Raw genomic sequence first — 11546 nt, 5'->3', positions numbered from 1 at the left:
GCATGAAGCCACCCGGGCTGGGGGGCACTGATCCCCATCGAACTAGGGGCAGCAGGCCCCTTCCTAGGACGGAGTAGGGGTGTCCGCGCCTTAGCCTCCACACACCGGTCCCCCGCCTCCCGCCTCGCCCAGCACCTTGCGGGGATTGCTCAGCGAGGGCAGTGCTCCAGAGCCCGGAGACGTGGAAGCAGCAGGCTGGTTGGATAGCGGGGCCGCTGCAGGCGGGTCTTGGTCAGCAGCGTCCAACCCACGCCAGGGGCGGGCCGGGGGTAGGAGCCCCGCCCCCACAGCTGACAGCGGGAGGAAGGGGGCAGAACAGACCTGGATGCACCTGGCTGGAGGCGGAGGGTGGGACTGGAGAGCAGCGGCGCTATGGTTTGCGTCATACGCCCAAGGCACTGGGTCTGCTACACGCACTGCAGCCCCACGCTTCTGTAAAGGCCGGTTTCCTTCTAAACGGCAGGAAACATGATTTTCATCTGCCTATTAACACTTCCTATTGGACAAGATCCCTTCAGTTCCTCAACGTCCTTAATAGGCTGAGGCGGCTGGCCCACTTGTCCACATTTCAGACGCTGCTTTTTGATATAACTTATTGGCCCAGCCCAGAACTATGCTTTACGTAATGCACCTGCAAGTTAGGGAAATGATGAGTATTCTTCATACACACTAAAGTGGTTGAATCCTGCTTTTAGTACAAAATTCAATTCAAGCTTAATTGTGGAGCTGCAGTCAGCACCTCCACCATAATTTCAGGTAATTAAACTACAGGCAGGGAGTATTTTGTTTGGGCAGTCAAAAAGAGGTGTTTTAATAGGAGAAACAATGCACAGGGTTAGCAGCAGTTCCATGGCTAGCTCTTGAGCAAATCCTGGCCATGTGTTACTGAAGTGGGACTCTGCAAGTCACTTCTGCATCCAGCACTGCAATGTTTTGCAGCTTTGCTATCATACAACAAGCCACAGAACGTTAGGAGTTTAGCATATAAAATCTTCCCTGATGGTAGAATTATGCTTTGAATTTTTGTACCATGACATTTTTCTTATAGTGCTCTATAGGAGAATATGCTATGCCAGAGCAATATGGCTTAGAGCAATTCTTGTATAAAAGTTTTCCTTCAAAGGAAAGGAGATTTAATAATCCAGTTTTCATTAAAGAAACAGAAATCTGCTGCCAGTCTGTAATGTGAGTGCCTCACTTCAAGGGCAGAGTTCCAACAACTTCATTTGGAAAAAAGTCTGTTGCATTCATAGTTCTTAAAAAGATTGGCATCTATCCCATTAAACTAACAGAGGAAGAGAAATATTCTTATGCTCAAAACATTCTCTCCCTCTTTTCTGAGCTATTTATATGTGAGGGTCTATTATTTTCCCAAGCTCAAATGTAACCACAGTGTGTACACGTATAGATATGCAGGTTAACCCCAATAAATAAGAAATCTATTTTCAAAAGAAAAATGCTGTGCTTAGTGGAACTATTTGCAAGCATCATACATCATACATTTCTCAGATTTATGATTTTAATTCACTGATCTTTAAGAAACTTAACATTTTTAAAAGGCAAAATGCACGCATCCACATCTTTCTCCCATTCTTCCATCCCACCTTCTTAAGTGGCTTCTAGGGTGTTTTTAGTAGTGCCGGTATTTTCATTAACAACCATTAACATCTATGGTAGTGTCAGAATTCCATGTGAATCAATTTCCTTTCTTTTTCTTTTCCTCACCTATATCTTTCTCAACATGATATGATTTTGCATGACTATATATTTAAAGATACTTTAATCCCTTGCTCATCCAGTTGATATACCAAACAAAATGCAGCAAACTGATCTGGAGCCAGCTGTTTCTGCCAGTGTCTGGGTTCTTATATTGCACCCACAGTATCTGAGCCCTTCTAGAAAATGTATTAACGGGGACTCAATTAATTAGGCACAGCTCCTGAACTTTTCTGGCTCGTGATACTGATTTGTTAAAATTTGCTTTATTACCTGGGAACAACTTCCAGGAAGGGAATATTTTCAAGCAGCAGAGCTAATGGTCCATTTTAAGAGAGACAATACATGAATCATTTTAAGAAAGTCATTAACTACTTGTAGTCAAGTGCTACTCAACGTGAGTAAAGATGGTACAATCTGGCTCTGTATTATGTGCTTAGATATAATGAGTGCTTTAACAATGCCTGAAATAGATAGCTGCATTGTACTAAACTGGGTGAGAAATACAGCACGTTCCGTCAGGGAATGGATTAGTTTAGATAAGCAGATGCAAATTGCTTCCAACAGTCTACAAGAAATTTCACAAGCTAATGCCAAATGGTCTTAAAGGCTCTCTTCATACTCACTGTATTACAGTACACAATCCATTCTAGGACTGATTGATGTAGACCATGTCTTAGACCATGTGTGGTGACATCATGCAGTATAGGCTACATTGCAGCATTCTAAACAAACTATCCTTTTTGTTATAGACTCATAGACTCATAGACTTCTGGGTCAGAAGGGACCAATGTGATCATCCAGTCTGACCCCCTGCACAAAGCAGGCCACAGAACCCTACCCATCCACTTCTATAACAAACCCCTAACCTATGTCTGAGTTACTGAAGTCTTCAAATTGTGGTCCGAAGACCTCAAGCTGCAGAGAATCCACCAGCAAGTGACCCATGCCCCACGCTGCAGAGGAAGGCGAAAAACCTCCAGGGCCCCTGCCAATCTGCCCCGGAGGAAAATTCCTTCCCGACTCCAAATATGGCGATCAGCTAAACCCTGAGCATGTGGGCAAGACTCACCAGCCAGCACTCAGGAAAGAATTCTCTGCAGTAACTCAGATCCCATCCGATCCAACATCCCATCACCGACCACTGGGCATACTTATCTGCTGATGATCAAAGATCAGTTGCCAAAATTAAGCTATCCCATCATACCATCTGTCATAACATTTCTTCCCAGATCTGGACCTTAGCATCCAAAATATGGGTGTTAGCATGAAAACCTCCAAGCTTAGTTACCAGCTTGGACCTGGTATCGCTGCCACCAGCTAAGAATTATACAGTGCCTAGCTCACTGTGGTCTCCCCAAAACCTTCTCTGGGGGACCCCCAGACTCAGATGCCTTGAGTCTTACAACAAAGGGAAATAACCCCCACCCCTTGTTTCCTTGGTACTTCCTCCCAGGCTCCCCTCCCTGGACGACCCTAGGAGATTCCCTGCTTCCAGTCCTGGAAACACAAGTACCAAGAGATCTAATCTCTCCCCCTCACCCAGAGGGTACGCAAAGTCAGGCTTAGTAAATCTAACACAAAGAGATTTTCCCCTTGACTTCTTCCTCCCACCAATTCCCTGGTGAGCTGCAGACTCAATTCCCTGGAGTCCCCACTAAAGAAAAACTCCAACAGGTCTTAAAAAGAAAGCTTTATATAAAAAGAGTGAAAAAGGACATCATATATAGTCTCTGTATCAAGGTGGCAATATACAGGGTCAATTGCTTAAGAAAAAAAGTGAATAAACAGACTTATTCCAAAAGAATACAATTGAAAACATTCCAGCAACTACACACATGTAAATACAAAAGAAAAATATAAACCTATTGTCTTACTATCCTTGTACTTACAACTTGTAATTAGAAGATTAGAAAGCCTGGAGATAGAAAAATCACTCTTAGAGCCGAGAGGGTCAGACTCAAGACAAAGAACAAAGAACTCACACCCAAAACTTCCCTCCACACAGATTTGAAAAAGTCTTGTTTCCTGATTGGTCCTCTGGTCAGGTGTTTCAGGTTACTGTTGTTATCCCTTTACAGGTAAAAGAACATTAACCCTTAGCTATCTGTTTATGACACCATCCCTTCCATAAACTTATCAAGCTTAGTCTTAAAGCCAGATATATCTTTTGCCCCCACCACTCCCCTTGGAAGGCTGTTCCAGAACTTCACTCCTCTAATGGTTAGAAACCTTCGTCTAATTTCAAGTCTAAACTTCCTAGTGTCCAGTTTATACCCATTTGTTCTTGTGTCTACATTGGTACTAAGCTTAAATAATTCCTCTCCCTCCCTAATATTAATCCCTCTGATATATTTATAAAGAGCAGGCATATCCCCCCTCAGCCTTCTTTTGGCTAGACTAAACAAGCCAAGCTCTTTGAGTCTCCTTTCATATGACAGGTTTTCCATTCCTCGGATCATCCTAGTAGCCCGTCTCTGAACCTGTTCCAGTTTGAATTCATCCTTCTTAAACATGGGAGACCAGAACTGCACACAGTATTCCAGGTGAGGTCTCACCAGTGCCTTATATAACGGTACTAACACCTCCTTATCTTTGCTGGAAATACCTCGCCTGATGCATCCTAAAACCGCATTAGCTTTTTTAACGGCCATATCACATTGACGGCTCACAGTCATCCTGTGATCAACCAATACTCCAAGGTCCTTCTCCTCCTCTGTTGCTTCCAACTGATGTGTCCCCAATGTATATCTAAAATTCTTATTATTAATCCCTAGGTGCATGACCTTGCACTTTTCACTATTAAATTTCATCCTATTACTCCAGTTTACAAGGTCATCCAGATCTTCCTGTATGATATCCTGGTCCTTCTCTGTATTAGCAATACCCCCCAGCTTTGTGTCATCCGCAAACTTTATTAGCACATTCCCGCTTTTTGTGCCAAGGTCAGTAATAAAAAGGTTAAATAAGATTGGTCCCAAAACTGATCCTTGAGGAACTGCACTAGTAACCTCCTTCCAGCCTGACAGTTCACCCTTCAGTATGACCCATTGAAGTCTCCCCTTTAACCAGTTCCTTATCCACCTTTCAGTTTTCATATTGATCCCCATCTTTTCCAATTTAACTAATAATTCCCCATGTGGAACCGTGTCAAATGCCTTACTGAAATCGAGATAAATTAGGTCTACTGCATTTCCTTTGTCTAAATAATCTGTCACCTTCTCAAAGAAGGAGATCGGGTTGGTTTGGCACGATCTACCTTTAGTAAAACCATGTTGTAATTTGTCCCAATTACCATTGATCTCAATGTCCTTAACTACTTTCTCCTTCAAAATTTTTTCCAAGACCTTACATACTACATATGTCAAACTAACAGGCCTATAGTTACTCGGATCACCTTTTTTCCCCTTTCTTAAAGATAGGAACTATGTTAGCAATTCTCCAGTCATACGGTACAACCCGAGTTTACAGATTCATTAAAAATTCTCGCTAACGGGCTTGCAATTTCATGCGCCAGTTCCTTTAATATTCTTGGATGAAGATTGTCTGGGCCCTCCGATTTTGTCCCATTAAGCTGTTCAAGTTTGGCTTCTACCTCAGTTGTGGTAATATCCACCTCCATATCCTCAATCCCATTTGTCATCCTTCCATTATCCCTAAGCTTCTCATTAGCCTTATTAAAGACTGAGGCAAAGCACTTATTTAGATATTGGGCCATGCCTAGGTTATCCTTAACTTCCTTTCCATCCTCAGTGTTTAGCGGTCCCACTTCTTCTTTCTTTGTCTTCTTCTTATTTATATGGCTATAGAACCTTTTACTATTGGTTTTAATTCCCTTTGCAAGGTCCAACTCTACTTGGTTTTTAGCCTTTCTCACTTTATCCCTACATGTTCTGACCTCACTAAGGTAGCTTTCCTTGCTAATCCCACCCTTCTTCCACTCCTTGCAGGCTTTCTGCTTTTTCTTAATCACCCCTCTGAGATGCTTGCTCATCCAGCTTGGTCTACAACTCCTGCCTACGTTTTTTTTCCGCTTTCTTGGGATGCAGGCTTCTGATAGTTTCTGCAGCTGCGACTTAAAGTAATTCTAGGCCTCCTCTGCATTTAGATCCACAAGTTCTTCAGTCCAATCCACTTCCCTAACTAATTTCCTTAATTCTTTAAAGTAAGCCCTTGAGAAGTCAAAAACCCTAGTCCCAGATCTATTTTTGTTTATCCTTCCATCGAGTTTGAACTGAATTAGCTCATGATCACTAGAACCAAGGTTGTCCCCTACAACCATTTCTTCTATGAGGTCCTCACTACTCGCCAAAACCAAATCTAAAATGGCATCCCCTCTTGTTGGTTCTTCAACTACTTGGTGAAGAAATCCATCTGCTATCATATCCAGAAAAATCTGAGCCCTATTATTCTTGGTAGCACTTGTCCTCCAGTCTATATCTGGGAAGTTAAAGTCTCCCATGATCACACATTTCCCATTAGTGTTTACTTCATTAAAAACATTAAAGAGGTCTCGATCCATATCCAGATCAGATCCCGGCAGTCTGTAGCACACCCCAAGCACTATCTCAGGGGAGGCTCTAGTAGCTTTCTTTCCCAGTGTGATTTTTGCCCAGACAGACTCTGTCTTGTCCATTCCATCACTTCTTATTTCTTTACAGTTAACCTCCTCATTGATGTACAATGCTACTCCACCACCTTTGCCTTTATTTCTGTCTTTCCTAAACAGCACATAGCCTTCAATACCTGTACTCCAGTCATGACTACTATTCCACCATGTTTCTGTTATCCCTGTAATATCCGGTTTCACTTCCCGCACCAGTAGCTCTAGTTCCTCCATTTTGTTCCCTAGGCTCCTCGCATTAGTGTACAGACATCTTAATTTTTGCCATTTGGCTTCACTGACATTCTTTACCCTGTTAGGCACAGACATTCTACCACCAGCATCACCTGTTAGTCTGCTATCTACACTACCCTTCCTCCTTATGCCAATTCTTCTGTCCACAGCTGTATCCCCTCTTACTTTGTTTACTTCCCTCTCAAGTTTAAATTCCGGTGTGGAGATCTCCTGGACATCTCCCAACCATCTCCCCCAACTTCCTAGTTTAAAGATCTCTTAATCAGTTCGGCGACCCTCCATCCTAGAAGTCTATTTCCTTCCTTGCTCAGGTGAAGTCCATCCCAAGAGAACAGTCTTCTGTCCGTAAATGCTTCCCAATGGCCGTACATCCCAAAGCCCTCCTTATAGCACCACTGCCTGAGCCATCTGTTGATTGCCATAATCTTGTTACTCCTTTGTTGCCCTTCTCTAGGAACCGGCAGAATCCCACTGAAGATCACCTGAGCCTCGATTTCCTTAAGCATCTTCCCCAGTCTGGCATATTCTCCCTTGATACATTCCAGAGAGTATCTAGCCGTATCATTCGTTCCCACATGAAGTCCTGTATCTTCTGTATCATGACGCACATCACTGGCACCAAGATATGCAGGTTGCTTGTGACAGAGAAAGTGGGAAAGAACAGTCCCAGGTGCTACAGGGCCTAGTAAATCCAGACTATCTCCATTAGTTTACAGAGTGAAGCACTTTTCATTGTGGGATTATTACCTACATAAAATCACTCCAACTTGGATGGCAGAACCATAGCTGGAGAGAAATGGGGCAGGATGCAAATATAGTATCTTCTCTGATTTAGTTTCAGTCAGTGTCAATTACAAAGTTTCTGGAAGCATTTGAAGAGTTTTGGGCTATGAGTTGTGGACACATGTTTTTGTTGGCTTGTGAAGTCCAGTAAGGAGGCAGAGAGAGTCCATTATTGGAAAAGTCCTCCAATGCCTCCATTCAGAAGGATTAGTGCTAGAAAGGGATTTGCTAGACTCTTGCTCAAGAAATTCTTTCAATGCTGAGAATCTCATCAACTATTGACCTTTCTCTAATATTTCTCTTTAATGAATATTGAGAAGTTTGTGGTGACACAATTCTGTAAAATCTGAAGTCTTCAGATTTCCTAGATACCCTGAATATATTTTGAGTCTGGAAATTGTATGCATTTTGTTGGTTGATGATCATCTTCTGGCCAGGATGAAGACCAAGTATTCCTACCGATTTCTTTAGATTTATGAGCAGCCTTTGAGATCACTGACCATGAGGTAGTGTTGACATGATCTTGACCTTAACAGGGACAAGAGTTCCTCATCAGTGGCTCCCTCCTTTTTGTGCCTGAGATGACTCAGCATATAATAAGTACTCCTAAAGGAAGCACCAAAAAATTAAAAACTCCACACACAATATTTTAAAATTCTGCATATTTTGTCAAATAATAATATAATCACATCCTTTTCAACTATTTGCTGACAAGTATTTTGAAATAAATTACCAAAATACTTGAAAATGGTGTGATTATATTGTTATTGTGCTAGTGTTATTTTGACAAATAAAATATGCAGAACTTGGTAGAATTTTAATTTTTTTAATTATTTGGCATAGAAGTTTTAATGTTTGGTTCAGAATTCCCTCAAGAGTACCAGGGTTCTGTGTGGGTGCAGGCAGCTCAATGGAGGGTCAGGGTGCAGGGGGGATTTGAATACACAGGGTCTCGTTGAGGGGTTCTGGGTGTAGGGGGAATGGGACTCTGAAGGGAGTCCAGGTGAAGGTGGTTAGGGCTCAGCAGGGGGTCTGGGTGCAGCAGGAGTTAGGCTTGGTGAGGTGCGGGTCCATGTGTGGGGGGCTCCCAATGTAGGGGGTTAGGCTTGTGGGAGGGTTTGGATGTAGGAGGGCTTGTGTGTGTATGTGTGTGTGTGTGTTCATTCTGGTGCAGGGAGATCTGGGTGTGAGGGGCTCCTGATGCAGGGAGTGAGGTTTGGGAGGGGTGGAGGGTACAGGGAGGTCAGGGGGGATTCTGGGTATGGGGAGGGTGAGGCTCAGCAGGGGGCTTGTGTGTGTGTGTCCAGATGCATGGGGGTTAGGTGGACAGGGGGAGCAGCCTCCCACACAGTGATCCCTCCCTCATTGGCTCAGGACCAATGGGGCCAGGAAGTGGAGGGAAGGGGCTACTGTACAGGCAGCTGCTTCCCGTCCCCCCAACCCCTGTGCATCCAGACACCTCCATACTCAACCCCCAACCAAGCCTCACCAATGAGCCTCACCTCTTGCACCCAGATCCTCCACCAAGCCCCACCCCCACGGTGCACAGCCTCCTGCAGCCAGGGGAGGTTGATCTGACCTAGCCCTGGCTGCTCTGTGCAGAGGAGGGGGAAAGGGAACTCCATCTCCATCTTCCCCTCTGGCCTCCCCTGCCCAGCCAGGACTAACGTCCCTGGGTGGCCGTGGCATCCCCAGAGTGCCACCTGACCTTTCCCCGGCTGCCCAAACAGATGCACCCATACTGCTGGGGAAGGGTGAACAAGCACTGGTGCAGCTTCTCTTTGCTTCCCCACAGAAATCATTTTTCTGCAGGAAGCAAAGAAAATCTGTGAGGTGCGTGTGTGCGTTTATGTGCACGCAGTGGTGCAGAATTCCCCCAGGAGTAAATAAGGTAATTTCTCATCTTCCTCGAGGGCTCTCTCCTGTGGTGTACTTGCTAGATTATAATTTGCATGTGTGCATATATTTATTTTTTTGAGTTTCTTGAAATTCCTAACAGAAATTAGAAAATATACTCCCAATCACAATGAACAATACTGAAATCAGATTAACTCAAGCAGACACTGTAACAAAATCAAAAGGAAAGAATGTAAAAGGTGTCAAAGTTAGACTCGGGACTCTCAGTTTGTCAGACCACTCTGTTTTATTAGCACAGCGCTCTGCTAATAACACCCAGATAATGTGAGCACCATGCAAGACACAAACAATCTTATTTATACAGATAAAAGGGTGAGCACTTAACAAGATAACAAAGGAAGCAGAATCTGATAAGTTTACCTGGGCTAGGCACGCATATCTTATTTCCTTACTATTACCGATCTTCTGTTAATGTTTTGCCATTAGCACCCTTGTTTATGCCTAATGTTTCTTTTCCTGGCACCTGTATTTCAACATTTCTTATTTCTGCTTAAAGGTACATACAACCTTTCTTTAATCCATTCTTATTTTTACAATATAATTCATTCTACTTTCACAATCCCTCCTTTTGGTCAAGCTCATGCCATGACCAACATTTTACTGGGTTCCACATATTAACCGTTCTTTATCTCTTTGTTCATCAGCAATATTCAAAATCATCATATTAGCACTCTGTTTTGGGGCAGTCACCTGGGTGGCATGCCTTACATGATTTTGGATACAACAGGAGACTAACTGAAAACATACAAAAATTATTAGGATTCCAAAACAGAATAGTCAGGGCTCCCTGAAACAACCAGTTTCCTATGCCAGAGAAATTGAACAGGTTACTTAGTCACTTCCATAAAGAACTCGGCTCTTCATGGGGAAGATATGAGATTTGTTCTAAGTGGCCAGAGTGATCTATTACCTCATTGGTATCGTCAGGTATAAACACACAACATTGTTTTCCAGTGAGAGCACAGGTCCCTCCTTTGGCCGCCAGCACTATGTCCAATGCCTGATGGTTTTGGAGGGCCACCTGTCGGATTGCCCCTGTTTCTTTGGCCAGGGCTCTTAAACTTTCTCCAGTTTTATTTGCCATTATTTTAACTACTGCTTGTAACCTCAGGAGCCTTTTTGCCTGCTGTATTACTCCCCCAAGTGGGATAAAGGAACTGCCAATAGCCTCTTCCCAGGTGTCATTTTTGTTCCATATTGTGTTAAGCGGACAAGGTCCTCCAGTGAGGTCTGGGGAATTGAGTGGGATAGCCAGGACAGGAACACCAGTTTGAGAGTGGGCTGGGATGTGGCTGCAGACCCAGCATTTAGAAATAATAAGGGTCTAAGCTATCCACACTTGCTGCTGGATAAAAGAATTGTCATTGTGGGCTCCCCAGACCTTAAGACACCAGCAGCCGAGGAACAAGTGCCACCAGAGGTGCATGTTGGAGGCAGGGCCCTTCTGGTTCTGACAACCTCAACTGAGGAAACCATAGACATGGTTTTACGTCCACCAGGCAGCAGGCGCTAGGCTCGCTACTGCTTCTTCTTGGGCCTTGCTTTAGGTTGTTGTCTGCTTCTGGCAACCCTTACGAGAGCGTAGATTGTAAGGTATTGCAGGCTGTTCCTCTACATCTTCTTCTAGAGTCAAAATTGACTCTGCATGGTCCTGAAGTGATGATTGGTTCACTGGAGGTGGTGCATTCTTACACTGTGAAGCATGTATCCACTCTGCGATGCCAGTCAGTTTAACAGTCGTCTGGCTAGTAAGCAGTGCTTGATGATTCTTTGATGTTCTTTAAGTCTCTTTACTACTTCTTCCTTGACTCTGGCTATAACAATGGCCTTCACACCTTATCTTTTCCTCATGCATACATTCCTCATTCACACAAACAGATTGAGAATACAAACAGTAGTATTTTATATCGAACAAAAAGGCATTGCAAATTAAACCTTGCCAAGTTTTACAATTAATAACCAAGACAATTTACATTGAGACCCAGGCCTTCAATGTTTCTCTGATTTACTTAACATAGACACAATAGAGAATCCTGTCTCTTACTACCTAAATCTTAAAACAAAGAGTTAGAGAGGGCCCAATTTATAATGCATATGGGAAAACAGAATCTTATAGGCCCAGAGGGTCATTTCTTTCTGCTATTTAGAAAGGGTGGCTAGCAGGATGAAATCAAATTATACTTTAATTCTTATGGGACATTATAAAATCCTGCTCCTATATATCCCCCTTTTGACACTAAGATCATTAATTGCCAGTGTCACTTCTTATTTA

This window comes from Gopherus flavomarginatus, chromosome 6, assembly GCF_025201925.1.
Source record: "Gopherus flavomarginatus isolate rGopFla2 chromosome 6, rGopFla2.mat.asm, whole genome shotgun sequence".
NCBI classification, from domain to species: Eukaryota; Metazoa; Chordata; order Testudines; family Testudinidae; genus Gopherus; species Gopherus flavomarginatus.
This window is presented reverse-complemented; position numbering follows the sequence as displayed.